The 15,970-nt window shown below is 38.2% G+C and overlaps 1 protein-coding gene and 1 long non-coding RNA gene across 7 annotated transcripts in view; one reads left to right on the top strand and one right to left on the bottom strand.

Annotated features, from left to right (window-relative positions):
* The window catches only part of fbrsl1 (fibrosin-like 1), a 408,768-nt gene that overhangs the window by 318,563 nt on the left and 74,235 nt on the right, over positions 1 to 15,970 (top strand). The window lies entirely within an intron of this gene.
* Positions 13,687 to 15,970, bottom strand: part of LOC114470347 (uncharacterized) — a 35,131-nt gene continuing 32,847 nt past the window's right edge. The window contains exon 4 of the long non-coding RNA XR_003674860.1: positions 13,687 to 14,604. This is a non-coding gene — a long non-coding RNA (uncharacterized LOC114470347). The remainder of the gene's footprint in view (positions 14,605 to 15,970) is intronic.

The raw sequence follows: 15,970 nt of genomic DNA, 5'->3' as shown, positions 1-15,970 counted from the left end.
AAGCATTACCTGGAAGGAATAACTCCTATTGGAGTTCATACACTGTTTTCATCGTTTGGGGATGAAAATGTGTACTCTAGGGGAAAGTTAGGGTTTGATAGGTTTGAAGGGGCACATTTCTTTTTCTTTTCTTTTTTTTTTTCTTTTTTTTTTTATCTTTTTGGAGGACTATTTGTGTTTGTATTTCTTAAACAGTTTTGATGGCTAATACTCCACTCAACAGCTCTAAACATCCTCATAGCCTTAGATTTGTGAGCTGGAATGTTAAGGGGTTGGGAAATCCTGTTAAAAGATCAAAGGTATATTCTCACCTGAAACGTCTAAATACAGACATTGCATTTTTACAGGAAACGCATCTTCAAAACAAAGATCGTGACAGGCTCTCGTGCCCCTGGGCTGGGCACGTTTTTCATTCCGTTTTTTCCTCTAAGCCCAGAGGGGTCTCCATATTCATTAACAAAATGATTCAATTTTCACATACCATGACAAAATCTGATTTAAATGGAAGATATTTGATTGTTGTAGGTACATTACAACAACAGCGAGTAGTACTAGTAAATGTATATGCTCCGAACTTTGACAACCCTGGACTTATGCAAATGTTGTTTGAAAACATTCCCTCCCTGAATGATCTTCTGCTGATTTTTGGGGGAGATCTCAATTGTGTTATTGACCCAATCTTAGATCGATCCAATCCCCATACTTTTATCCAATCCTCTATGTCTAAAGTAGTTTCTGAATTCATGGCTAAAAACGGATATGTGGACCCTTGGAGGTTCTGTCACCCACAGGCAAAGGAATTTTCTTTCTATTCTCATGTGCACAAATCTTTTTCTCGTATAGATTATTTTTTCACTGATAGTGCCTTTGTTTCAAAAAAAACCTCAACAGAATATCATGCAATAATTATTTCTGATCATGCGCCGATTAGTATAGACATCCAGATTGAAGTTTGCCCTCGATTTTCTTCACCCTGGAGATTCAATCCTACTTTATTATTCGACAACAAATTTGTTAAATTTATATCAACCTCAATAGAAGATTTCATAGCCACGAACCAGCCCAGCTGTACTTCATATTCACTGCTCTGGGAAACACTTAAAGCATATCTTAGGGGACAGATAATTTCCTTCTCGGCCAATGCAAATAAGATACGAAAATCTAAGATAGAGGGACTTACCTCAAACATACTCAACATAGACCGTCAAATTGCCTTGGGCCCAACTCCTAGTCTACATAAACAGAGGCTGGAGTTTCAAACTGAATTGGACTTCATCACTACGAGTGATGCAGAACGGCTATTGCTGCGTTCTCGCAGCATGTATTACGAACATGGGGATAAAGCAAGTAGACTCCTAGCGCATCAGTTGAGGCGACAGGCGGCTTCCCGCATCATCCCTCAGATTGAGGACTCTTCGGGTTCAATGCACTGTGACTCAAAGAAAATTAATGATGCATTTAAAAATTTTTACTCTTTTCTTTACAGCTCAGAATGTTCAACTGATATCACTGAATTGACATCATTTCTCAGGAACGTGGGAATTCCTACCTTGGATGCGGGGGCTATAGAGGAACTTGACTCTCCATTGACCTTGGAGGAAGTCATAATAGCTATCAAATCCATGCAGAATAATAAAGCCCCAGGTCCGGATGGTTTCTCAGTGGAATTCTTTAAAAAATTTAAGGATAAGTTGGCTCCTTTTCTTATTTTGATGTATAACGAATCTTTAGAGAGAGGTTTTCTACCAGAAACATTAACCCAGGCATCCATAACTGTACTCCTAAAGAGCAGCAAGGATCCTACACAATGTTCCTCCTATAGACCTATATCTACCCAATTTAATATCAGAGGAACAAACCGGTTTTATAAAAGGACGCCAACTTTTTTCAATGTAAGAACACTTTTCAACATTATATACTCAAGTAAATCTGCTGCTATTCCAGAAGTGGTCATTTCATTAGATGCGGAGAAGGCGTTTGATCGCGTTGAATGGCCATACCTTTTTGCTACACTGGAAAAATTTGGTTTTGGAAAGACATTCATATCTTGGATTCGCCTTTTATATACCAATCCACAGGCTAGTGTTCGTACAAATGACATTTGTTCAGATTATTTTAAGTTATTTCGAGGAACCAGACAGGGTTGTCCCCTGTAGCCTCTGCTCTTTGCCTTGGTGATAGAGCCTTTGTCAGTTATGCTCAGAACATCTGCCTTGTATCAAGGAGTCACTCGAGAAAATAAGGAATTTAAATTGTCACTGTTTGCCGATGATTTATTATTATATGTAAATGACCCGATAAAAAATATTCCTTACATTCAAACAATCTTGCAAACATTTGGGTCCTTTTCGGGATATAAAATTAATATCCTTAAAAGTGTCTGTTACCCAATAAATGACCCGGCGTTGGAGCTGCGGCAGACGGACATTCCTTTTAAAATTAATTCCAGTGGCTTTAAGTATCTGGGGATAAATATTACACGTACTATATCCTCTCTATTTTTGGCCAATTTTTCGCCCTTAATTACTCAGCTTAAATTAGATTTGGAGAGATGGAATAGTTTACCATTATCCCTTATTGGAGGATTAACACGATAAAGATGAATGTATTGCCAAGATTGCTTTTCCTATTTCAATGTATCCCACTCTATTTACCAAAAAAGTTCTTTAAAGATATTGAAAGTATTGTTTCAACCTTTCTATGGAATAAAAAGGCTCCAAGGATTCGAAAGTCTCTGTTACACAGATGTAGGTTTAACGGAGGCCTTGCTTTGCCCAACTTTCAATTATATTACTGCTACTACAAAAGATAATATACTGGATTGAGTCTCCTGGTGTTTTATGGTGCATACTTGAAAGACAATCTTGTAGTTTGTCTTCTCTTGATGCTCTACTTGCATCTTCTCTGCCCCTTGACCCCTCTGGCTTCACGGGAAACTTAGTTGTGAGATCCTCCCTTCGAATCTGGTATCAGTTTAGGAGTCATTTTAAATTTTTATCACCTTCTCCTAAAGCTCCCTTAATTAAAAATCATTTATTCACTGCATCATATATGGATAATGTTGCTTTACAGTGGCACAATAAAGGGATTAGATGCTTTCGTGATCTCTATAAAGATGGTGTTTTTTACAGCTACGCAGGTCTTTCTGGTGACTTTGAACTACCTGCAACCCATCAGTTCCTCTTTTTTCAAGTAAGACATTGTGCCATTTCGATTTTTCCTAATTTTCCATTACTACCTACTAAACAGCCATGGGAAGACCTCCTGGAGCTAGATCTCGGACAGAAGTCGCTAATTTCAAAGATCTATTGTCATCTTTTGTCATTTGAGGAGGATCCCGGTGTAAAGGTGCGGGAGGTCTGGGAGCGAGAACTGGATGTAAAATTTTCAGACCAATGTTGACAAAGGGCCGTCAGAGGAACCCACAAAAGCACAATCTGTGCTCGCCTTGGGCTTATACAGTACAAAGTACAGGGTTCATTTTTCTAAGGCTAAACTGTCTAGAATGTTTTCTACTGTGGAAGATAGATGTGACAGATGCCAATTATCTCCCTGTAATTTGAGCCACATGTTTTACCAATGTTCAAAGCTGACTAATTTCTGGCAGAATTATTTTGAGACTATATCCAAAATATTAGGTGTGAGCATAATAAAATGTCCCTTTATAGCTATATTTGGCACACCTAAGGAACATAGTCACCTTACTCATGACCAGCTATCGGTGATAGCTTTTACTTCACTTTTAGCAAGACGGAGGCTTTTGCTACATTGGAAGGGTAGTGCAGTTCCGCCTATCTCTCAATGGCTTCGGGATGTTATGTTTTTCTTAAAACTGGAAAAAATCAGAGAGGACCTTAAGGGCAATACAGAATTTTTTTATCGAAAGTGGCAGCCCTTCCATTCCTATTTCAACTCGTTACAGACATTACCAGCAGACTGAACAATTGCTAATTTTGTAATCCTCTATTATTATTATTATTATTATTATTATTATTATTATTATTATTATTATTCTTTCTCTCTTCTTTTCATTAACTTTGTTTAATTATTATTGTAATATTTATTTATTTTTCATTTATTTTATTTTATTTTATTTATTTATTTATTTTTCTTCTTTCTAATATATACACTAATCCAATTTTATAAAGAAATGTAGCTCCCTTAGGGATCATGGGGTGGGAGTGGGAGGGAAGGATTTTGCATTTAAAAAATAAAAAACCTTGCATATATATGTGTACATATGTTAAGTTGCATTTATGTACTGTATGTGTATGTCTACATGTATATATGTAATATTGAAGATTGAGGATACCAATGTTTATTTCCTCTAATCTCTTTCACATTCTTTTACATTTTTGTTTTTTGAGATGTTGATGAGTGTTATAATGTGAATGCTGAAAAGTGGTGGATCTTGCATTCTTCAATAAAAAAATATCAAAAAAAAAAAAAGAATAGCAGCAGTGCAAGGGGTAAGGGAGGGGCGGAGGCGATTAATGTTACGGAGGTGGAAATATGCGAACCGGGTGATGTGGGATTTGTAAGATAGAGTGCTGTCGAGGATGACACCCAGACTCTTAACCTGTGGGGAAGTGGAGACGGAGGAGTTGTCAAATGAATGGATACTGACACATACACCTTCTTTAAAAGTATGAAATAGCCACAAAGTAAGGAAAAAAACAAATCCTGAATGGGGGGGTGATGTATTGAAAACGTGATGATACTCGTTAATATCATAAAATTGTTGATTAATCGAATCGTAGCACCCTGGATCATGATGTTCTGAGATGGCACACCTCTACTGTATATGCCATGCACAATGCAGCATCTGTGTTTCATTATAGTTATTTTGTTTTTGTTTGCGTGTTTACTTAAAACACATGCATTTGTACTATATTCCAAGGTTGCAATGATTAGTCGACATAAAAGTTGTATCATCGAAAGGTCGTTTAATCTTGTAAATTCATGATAAAATCCAGCCTGCAGCCGTTTCTTGCTTTCTTTCTGCTGCAGTAACTTACATTGACTACTGGGGGTGCAGTGTTGCGCCACCAACTTTGTGCAAGTAAATAGCAAATAAGAATGGCGGAGAGAGGAAAAACTGAAGAAGCTTAACAAGACATAATGTTTCTAAAGCTTCAGAATTTTTCACCAAAAACAAATCAGTTTACCACTTTAAGTGTAAACTCTGAAGTTTCACTCTCAATTATTAAAGCACCACGTAGATTCACAGACATGCAAAACAGAAACAGCGGGAGGCCCTGTTTGAACACGGACCGAGAGAGGAATGACATCACTGTACCTCTGATATTTTCCTAATCTTTAATTTCTAATCACATGCTAATATGTTTATTAGCCGACAGTCTGTGATTTAATTAGGTTTTATTAGGTCTGTGTGTATGTCTGAAATAATGTTTATCACAGCACTTATCAGTTAGTGATGTACCCGCTTTGAAATATTATTTTCTGCCTTCTGCTGATACTAGTGTTTATTCTGATCAGTAAACCTCTTTAATTTATTATCCACTATGTTATTTGGATAACATTAGTCATTTCCTTACTTGTAAGGATTCTTTGAAACAAGAAGTTATTTATTATTTTATTTTATGGACTTGATTTCAGTAAAAGAAATTCTGTGATTGGTTTAAACCTCATTACCTCCACAACCCGCAGGCAGGTTAGCGCTACCTTTTATGTTACTTATTTACACTCTTTGTTTTATACTACTACTTTGGTCAAGACAACTTACACTTTAAGTTTGTGATATTTAATTTATAAATGATTTTATCGTGATTTCAATTATATTTTATGTTTTAAATATTACAACTACACTACAAATACATGTTTTATGTCATTGTTTTAATTCATCTCTGTTAAATATGCTATCGCTAAAAATAATCGTGGCTAGTCGTCTAATCGAAAAAATAAGTTATAGATTTGTCAACAACAAAGGTTAGTTGCAGCTCTACTATATTCAAACATAACATCCTGGTCCTTTGACTTTGAATCTTGAATCTGGATCAGCTCTTGATGTACTATGAGTCTGCAGGAGTGCAAAAATTGGCCTCATTTGTTGACACGTCTTATCTCCATCAAGACGGGAGGTATTGTTTTCATCGGCGTGCGGTTGTCTGTCCTGCTTCTGTTAATGTGGATGTTAGCAGGATATTGTAAGATTGTCCTTAAATCAGTCAGTTACTCAGTAATGCTTATGTACTTGAGTTAAGTTTTAGTAATACATTTACCAATCTATATTTAAAGTTCGCTTTAGTGTTGGTTTCCTTCTTTTTAACACTAAAACCAAATACATTTTAAGTAATTTATGCATACAAATGTTACTGTTATTGCTGGTACCAAGAAGCCAGAAGTAACAGTCTTTGCTTCTGCTTGGTCATTGATGTTATTATATGCATTTGGTTCATTTCATATTAGGGAACAAAGTTTTTACCAGTGATATTCATTGTTGCAATCCTTAACAAACCCAGAAGAGTGTATGATTGCTCCAGGGAGCCTTCTTTCCATGCTTTTTCCCCATACCACCTATATTTATGGAGTTGAATGTAAGACAAATGTACATTAATTTGCTTCATTAATTGAATCCAGAGCAAATGATGTTGTACAGCTTTGGTATAGCCACAGCAATATAATGTTAATCTCTGTTGTGATTGTTTTGAAAACCGATGCCAGTAGCAGCATCGAAGCAAGGGCTGTCCCCTTGATTCCACACAGGTTACCCCTGGTGGACGAAAACACTGACTTCCTGGGCCTCCAAGGGGCGGAATTTGGACTCTACCTGGGAATGATGCACGCGAGAGACCTCCTCTGCTTGCACACACTTCTGCTTAGACACTCCTCTCCTAATGATGGAGGGTTATGGAAATGATTAATAAGGGTTATGGAACACACTTCCTGTGGCAGAACACCATTCAAGGGACAAAACCTGCATGTTTCATCACTTGTTAAGGCTACCAAAACCTCAAATTTCAAAACATTTTTGTAATTATTTTTTCAAAATTAGCTCTCTAGCACACCCTTGAACTTTTAAATCGCAGCAACTCACGCACATTTGGACTAGACGTCACAAAATTTACAGACTTACAGAATTCATTAAGACGCACAAAAACGTTTCTAGAAGCCATTTTCTGAAGCCTGTTATTTTTAATCAAAATTAATTTTTAATCCAATTTAATGGACTCACATTTTGCAAATCACTAAAGGACTGATGAGAAGTCAATAGGTTTTGAAAGTATTTTCATATCTCACACAGTGTGGGCGTGGCCATTTTAACCCCTGAAACAGTAAATATGCAATATCTTTGCTGTACATGGTCTTATCGATCTCAAACATCACACAAATTCTCACTTTACTACAACTAACTCATACAAGAACTGACTGTAGTCACAGTGCCACCTACTAGTTAGTGTTAGATGTTTTTTTCTCACAAAATTAAAAAAAAATCATGAAAAATCATAGGAAGGTCCAAAAAGGCTGAAACCTACGTAATCTACGTAATCAGCTTTTTATGGCCGATATTTTATAGACTGCAACCTATTGTCTACAAAGAAGTCTGTCAAAAACTTTTTAAAGATATGTCACACTTTAGTTCTTGGCCAACTGTAATATTTCATATCACTGCTTTATTATACAGGAAACACACCATTGTACATGCTTATAGTTGTGATTAATAGCTTATCAGCAACGTTTGAATGGCCGGGATTTGACTAACGTTTGAATTTCTATGAATATTTTATCAAACCAAATTGCTCTGTGATCGGGGGCCTCATCTATAAAACTGCACCTAGGTAAGATCACTTCAGCTGGCGTACGCTAAAAACTAGAAGTGCATACACAAAAAAACTGTTTATAAACGAGGGCACACGCTCGTCCCACGCTTGTTTTTTGTTTATAAATGACAAGCAACCCGAAAGTTGTCACACGTGAAGAAACGCCTTGCTCCGCCCGTATGGTGCCCATAAAAGGTCAGTTGAAGGCCCTTAATGAATACTTACTAACACGAATTTGACGGTGGACCGAGGGGGAAAACGAGCAAATAAAACTAATTTCACTCAATGCGAGGTGTCGGTATTAATTGTTGAGGTGGACACCCCCAGGAGAGCGCAGAATTAATGAAGTGTTGTGAGACAGGTTAGTTTTACCCTATTGATGATGTGTTGTTGCAATAGTAATCATACAAATTGCAACAACACATCATCAGTAGGATAAAACTAACCTGTCTCACTACTGTCTTCAAGCTGCAGTAGACGCTCCATGGTCCATCCTCCCCTCCCTATTTCCAATCCTGTTAACCCTTTCTGGTATCCTTGCGATTGCGCACAACTGTGGAGCTGTTAGTGACTTTTTTCATGATAATAATAATAATGTATCCTTTATTAGTCATCGTAGTGAAATTCTTTCTCTGCATTTAACCAATTTTTCCCGAGAGGTAGCAGTGGGCTGCCACAATGTAGCACCTGGGGAGCAGTTAGGGTTAAGGAACTTGCTCAATATCCCACAGTGATGGCCCAGGTGAGATTTGAACCAGTGACCCTCCAATTACAAGCCAGCTTCCTGAACCAATAAGCCACCACTGCCCACAAATAATAATGGAGACTGGTTGGGGTTAGTGGACATAAAGACAAGAACAGAACGGGAGATAGAGATAGAGCGTCAGAGTGTCCCAGACTAGTTGAGCCGCAAACCACAGATCAGAAACTGCCAGCTCCAGCGTCAAGACACCTGAAACAGAAAAACAGAGAGAAGGGCGAGGAGAAGGCACAGACTGCAGTAAAACATGATACAATATTAGGAGGTCTGCCTACATGGAAACACCTGGTGCTAGACTAGCGCTGGGCGGTATACCGGTTCATACCGAATACCGGTACATATTTTCATTCTGATATGAATTTTTACATATCGCCGTACCTGTGTATTTGATTACACAACAATCGAAACGTTACGCTGTGTCGTGTTTCAGTCAGGACCCTTTTCATGGTTGCACCTATAAATAGGAATGTAAACAGTACAGCTCTGGTGTTAGTTATGGTGTAAATGCATAAGAAATACATTGAAAGTGTGCATGTGCCTGCGTGAGCATGCCTCTGCTACAGGATGGCAACACTCACGGACATAGACATTATATACGTATATAATTTTTGATTAAATTTCATTTCGAACATGAACACAACAGCAGTGTATTTCACACTGAGGGGAAAAAAAATTATAATAAAAGTAATGGAAAAATAAAACAAGGCAATGAGAGAACAAATGTTACAGAAATCCTGCTCATGAAGCCTTTACATTTCGAAAAGTAGTAGGAGGAAGTATATACTTATATGACCCTACCCCTTGTAATATCTAGTACTATACATATAATAATATAACCTATTTACAATATAAATATACACACATAATTCATTGATATATATCTATATAATTATACAATTCATGTGATAATTGTACATTCATCTGTCCACACATAGACAAGTATATACACACCTATTTATAATTTTATCCCTTTAACACTTGTGCTTCGAGAAGATGAACTTTATGTATTTATGTTTAAATTGCTTTAAATTCAGACGTTTTTTTTTTTTATTTCAACACACAAACTGTGCCACAACCTGGTACCGCTTACTCTCTCTCTTAAGTTATAAGTCTCAGCTTTTTCAATAAACATTTACTGAATATTTTTAGGGAGAAGTTTTAGTTGCGCTTTAAATGCTGTTTGACTTGTTTGAAAAGCTACTATTTCTGCAAATGTTAGTAATATAGATTTATGGAATAGTGGCTCAGTGTGGTCCAAATATCCTGTATTAGGAATGTAATGTATTGCTCGTTTTTGAAGAGAAACTAATGGTTGTAATCTGGTTTTGTAGTTATTTCCCCAAACTTCTGCACAGTATGTGAGATATGGTAATACTATTGAATAGTAAAGAGTGTGGCATGCGCTGTAATTTAAAACAGGTCTTGCTCTGTTGAGTACTGCTATACTTTTTAAAATCTTTTTTTGACCATGTTTAATGTGCGGTTGCCAACTAATTTGGTTGTCTAGTATAACGCCAAAAAATTTAGTTTCATTTACTTGTTTAATGTGATTGCCATCAAGAGAAACCCTAATTTCAACATTATCTGGCCTGTTTCCAAAATACATATTTTTTGTTTTATCCATATTAAAGGTTAGTTTGTTGATAGCAAACCAGGTTCTTATTTTACTGAATTCATTTGTAACATCACTTATTAATTGTTGTAGATCAGAGCCAGAGCAAAAAAGATTTGTGTCATCAGCAAACAGTGTCAGTTTCAATAATGTAGATACTTTATATAAGTCATTAATATAGAGAATAAACAATTTAGGACCCAACACAGATCCCTGGGGAACTCCACATGTAACATTTAAGGAAGTAGAACAGTGTGCTCCTAAACTAACAAATTGCTTTCTTTTGGTCAAAAAGCTCCACACCCAATCCAAAGCCATACATCTGATGCCATACCGCTCCAATTTCGCGAGTACAATTTCATGATCTATAGTGTCAAATGCCTTGGATAAATCAACAAATACTCCTATAGCATGTTGTTTTTATCAAGAAAAGTAGTTATTTCTTCAACTGAATCAATAATTGCCAATAATGTTGAGTGGTTTGCCCTAAATCTATATTGACATTCAGAGAGCAGATTGTGCTTATCTATGAAATTTTCCAAATGGTTATCAAAAAGCTTTTCAAGAATTTTTGTAAATTGTGGTAATAATGAAACAGGTCTGTAATTGTTGAAATCATGCCGGTCACCAGATTTATGCAGCGGTATAACTTTAGCTGTTTTCATTTGACAAGGAAATGTACCAGTACTAAAGGATCAATTATATATATGAGTGAGAGGTTTTGAAATACATCTGATTACTTTCATAATTACATACATATCAATGCCATCACAGTCTATTGATCTCTTGTTTGCAAATTTGTTTACAACTTCAATCACTTAATTTTCCTCCACAGGTGTTCTAAACATAGAATATAAATTCCTGTCAACGAGATTATCACTCCATCCTTTAGGTGCTACTGATTTCGGTATTTTACTGTCTAAATCCTGGCCCATATTAACAAAGAATTCATTTAGATTATTAGCAACATCATTCATATCATAATTTTCACTGTTGTTTACATAAAAGAAATGTGGATATTTGTTTTGTTTTACTGTTTTATTCATCACCTCATTTAATAAATTTAATAAAATTATTTTTTACTATTCTGTAAAATATTAGTTAGCTCAGTGATTTTCAACCTTTTTTGAGCCGCGGCACATTTTTTACACTTACAAAATCCTGGGGCACACCACCAACCAAAATGACACTCTAACACAATACATACAATACATATAGTTAATAATATAGTTTCTAAATGTATTTATACTCACTTAGTGTGAAACCTGGGCCTGTTTCGATGAACACAAAATGGATATCCTGGCAGGAATGGTAGAAAGACACACACGAAGCTCTTCCTCAACAGCTCTGTCTCTCTCTGTTTTTCATTTTTATCACAGTCAAGCTTGAGAAGCTCAGCTCACATAAATATGTGGTTGAAAACGGGAGCAATGTCAAAATAGCTTTGTTGGCCAGAATGGGGAACTCCTTGGCAACAGATAACCAAAAACTGTCCAAAGGAAGATCAGCAAAGTTTAGCTTTAAACCACGATCTCGTTTCAGTTCAATTCCAAGAGTTCCTCTTGCTCCTTTAAAGTCATGTGCTTTCCAGCAACGGATGCTGAGCTGTATGGGTCCCTAACCCAGTCAAGGCATTCTGTGAAGGCTGAAGAGAAATAAAATGACAACTTCTCCTCGAGAGTTTTCAAATGTGTGCCAATCACCTCGCACATTACAGCAGTGTTGCCATCATGACGTTTCTCGGTGAGCGGGAACATCTCAAGGTTGCCACGCTGCACATGTTGTTGCCAGAGCTGCACCTTTAAACGGAATCCTATCATTTTATCAGTGCTTGTAAGCAGGTTTTCATTTCTGCCTTGCATTCGTGTGTTCAGTTCATTCAGATGATGAAATATATCAGCCAGGTATGCCAGCTTTGCACACCACTCATCACTTGCAAGCAGCTTTGAGTAATCGGACCTCTCGTTTGTCAGAAATACTTTAAGTTCCTCTCGCAGCTCATACACACGGGCCAGCACTTTGCCGCGCGACAGCCACCGGACCTCTGTGTGGAGCAATAAGACCTTATGTTCCGCTCCCATTTCCTCACACAAAGACGCAAATAAGCGACATTTCAAAGGTCGCGTCTTCACAAAGTTCACTATGCGCACAACATCATCCAACACAGGAGCTAGATCTGCTGGTAAGGTCTTTGCAACGAGGGCCTCACGGTACAAAAAACAGTGCATAACAATAACATCTGGGTTTCTTTCTTTGACCCTACTTACGAAGCCTTTGATGCGCCCGACCATGGCTGCGGCTCCATCAGTGCAGACACCTGTGCAGTTTTCCCACGTAAGCCCGCTTTTGTCAAGATATTCCGACGTGACCCGAAATATTTCCTCTCCTGATGATTTTTCTGGCAGTGCCTTGCAAAATAGGAAGTTTTCTCTGATGGTTTCTCCATCCACAAAACGCACGTTGGCCAAGAGCTGACAATGTCCACTAATATCCGTCGACTCATCAAGTTGCAAGGCAAATTTCTTACTGATGCGCATCTTTTCCAAAACAAAAGTTTCGATGTCCGCAGACATGTCATCAATACGTCTGGCAATTGTGTTATCTGAGAGAGGCACTTTAGCTATCTCTTTGGATGCATCAGGGCCGAGTATCTCATTTACAATGGCTTTACAAGCTGGCAGTATTAATGTTTCTGCCACAGTGTGGGACTTTTTTGATTTAGCTACGAGTTCAGCGACAAGGTAGCTAGCTTTGAGGGCTCTCTCGTTTAACTTTGTGGTTTTTCTAAAAAAAAGTTGCCTGTTTCTCATTGTTTGTACGTAAGCGTACAAAATAGTCCATCGGCTTGTTTTGAACGGAAGGGTGTTTCGTTCGGAGATGGTGTTTAAGCTTGCTTGGCACCATGGCGCTATTGGATAGCTTCTCACTACACACCAAGCACAGCAGCGTCGGTGCTGTCGCATCCCCGGTGAAAGTAAATCCAAATGAAAGATAGCTTTCGCTGTATTGCCTCGAGCTCACCGTCTTGTCTTTTTTCTTTTGACCACTCATACTAGGGCCTTCATCTGTGTCAGAATTTTGTCCAGGGCCCTGTTCGGCATTTGCATTTTCCCTTCTCAAAATCTTCTCCATCACTGTCACTTGCTCGTCTTGCTGAGATCCCAAACTGTCACGTGTCGTGCAGCACTAACTCTATTGTCTTTACAGGCATTTATCGCCCTCTGCTGCCACCCACTGAAATAGAAGAGTATTACATTATCTGTTACACTTTATTACAGCACAGACACCCGACAATGGTTAATTAGGTGATATTAGATAATTTCCCGCGGCACACCTAACGATCTCTCACGGCACATTAGTGTGTCGCGGCACACTGGTTGAAAATCACTGAGTTAGCTTGTTGTAATGTTTATATTGTAATTCAGATTCTTTTGTTTTTAATGTAAGAAATTCTTTGTAGAGTGTTTTTATTTTTACGTGCGCTCTGCAATCCTTTTGTAATCCATGGACAATCTTTATATTTTGGTCTTTTCTTTTGTTTTTTTAGTGGACAGGTTCTGTCATAAAGTTTTTTGAATCGCAACAAAAATTATTATAAGCACTATTAACATTATTATCATTTAGAATATTGTCCCACTTTTGCTGAAGTAAATCTTTTTTAAAAAACATTTAATGAATCCTTAGATATAACTCTAACATGCTCACTTGTAGTCTCCTGTTTAACTCGCAAGTTTTTATCATATACTGTGAACATAGGAAGATGGTCACTAATATCACTGACCAATATTCCATTTACAGTCTTCTTCAAAATTTGATTTGTTAAAATGTTATCGATAAGAGTTGCAGAATGAGATGTTATTATTGTAGGTCTGGTAATAGTTGGGTATAAGTGCATACTGTGTGTTTATGAAATTATTAATTATTTGACTATTGTCCCCACATATAAAGCCCACTGATGACCACATCATTCATGTGGGAATACTGCTCCAGATCGTCAATTCTCCTCTCAAAATCAGAAATCTTTTTGTCTTTTTCAGCACTTTTAACACAGCTTTCTGACCTGATCCATTATTAGCTCGATTAACTGTTTTTGTTGATTCTTTATTATAGACATGTCATCTGACAAAAATTCAGTGTTTTTTTAATATCATCCAACTCTTCCATCACATGGGTTTTCTTTGGGCCCTTTGTGTGACTAAAGCCTGGGCCTGGTGGTGGATGGCTGGAGCCTGGGCCTAGTGGTGGATGGCTGGAGCCAAGTCCTGGTGGTGGATGGATGTAGCCTGGGCCTGGTGGTGGATGGATGTAGCCAAGGCCTGGTGGTGGATGGATGTAGCCTGGGCCTGGTGGTGGATGGATGTAGCCTGGGCCTGGTGGTGGATGGATGTAGCCTGGGCCTGGTGGTGGATGGCTGTAGCCTGGGTGTGGTGGTGGATGGATGTAGCCTGGGCCTGGTGGTGGATGGAAAAAAAAAGATGGTGGTGCCAGAGAATAACGTGAGTGGCTCCTCCGAGTTTCAAAAGTGCAAGGCAATTTCCCCGTAACCCTCGTCCTTTATCCCGGGTGTAACCAGACGGCAGAGCGTCGACAGGACAAGGAGGAAACACCCGCCGTGACATCATAAATTGTTTAGTCAATTAATGGGGAGATAATCAATAATCAAATTGAATCGAACTGGAAAAATGAATTGTTAGATTAATCGATGCATCAAAAAAATAATCGCTAGATTAATCGTTTAAAAAATAATCGTTTATCCCTGCCCTAATATATTAAAATAAAACAAAAAAAAAACGTTATGTACCGGAAACAGTTAGAATTTTGAAAAATACCTCGATATACATTTTTGGTCATCCCACCCGGCCCTATGCTAGACTATGTGTGAGTGGAATGAGAGCGAGTATGGTTTTGCATGGTGTGTAAGCAGTGTGGTGGGTGTACAACAGGGGGCAGAAGTGGGGGATTAACCACAACCCAGCACGACTGTGTCTTTCAGGACAGCATCTTTTATGTGTACTATGTGTAGATGGTGGATTGTGTTTGAATGTAATGTTGGTGTTCTAGTTTATGATCTGAGTTTTTAGTTCCTATTTTTATGTTTAAGCTTTGTTCCTAGTGGTTAGGTTAAAGCTATTATATGGTTTTGACATTAGCCTTAAAGGTGGAGAGGGTAGCAGCCTCCCGTACTAAAACTGGGAGCTCCTGGGCTTGTAATCGGAGGGTTGCCGGTTCAAGCCTCACCGGGGCCGTCACTGTGGGATGTTGAGCAAGTCCCTTAACCCCGAACTGCTCCCCGTGAACATCCCCATCGTTTCCACTTCAGTTCACAAGCGATGTCAGGTCTCGCTGCATAGGCTGGTGTAGCATTAGCACGGAGTGCTAACAGCTGATGTGTGTGAACAATAGCCGTGGCTCCAAGCAGTGACTCCCAACACGATCAGCAGCAGAAAAAGTAGTGCAGTTTGGGCGTCCAGTAGTGCAGTTCGCATTTACATATATGGCAATAAAGTATAATATATATTCTACGTATATTAAACCGCAGTGTTTGTTTTAGCTGTTAGATAGTTAGAGAGGGAGGAGCTCACATTCTACGAGGCATGTATTATCTATGGTAGGAGGAGAGAGGATTGTCAGGAGGAGGCCCGTTTTGAGCTTACTTTTTACAAAATGTGGAATAACAAGTTGGGAGGAAACAGAACTTTTTCAACTTTGGCCCTCTGAATGAGGCTATGGGGATGTACATCACTGTAGCAAAACCATTATAAAGTGATGTTTTCATCATACCTCCCCTTTAACATGAACAAAGTTGGTTCTGTCATA

The sequence above is a fragment of the Gouania willdenowi genome, chromosome 9, assembly GCF_900634775.1.
Source record: "Gouania willdenowi chromosome 9, fGouWil2.1, whole genome shotgun sequence".
Taxonomy (NCBI): Eukaryota; Metazoa; Chordata; class Actinopteri; order Blenniiformes; family Gobiesocidae; genus Gouania; species Gouania willdenowi.
Note: the sequence above shows the minus strand (reverse complement) of the source record. Positions and strands in the feature narration are given on the sequence as shown.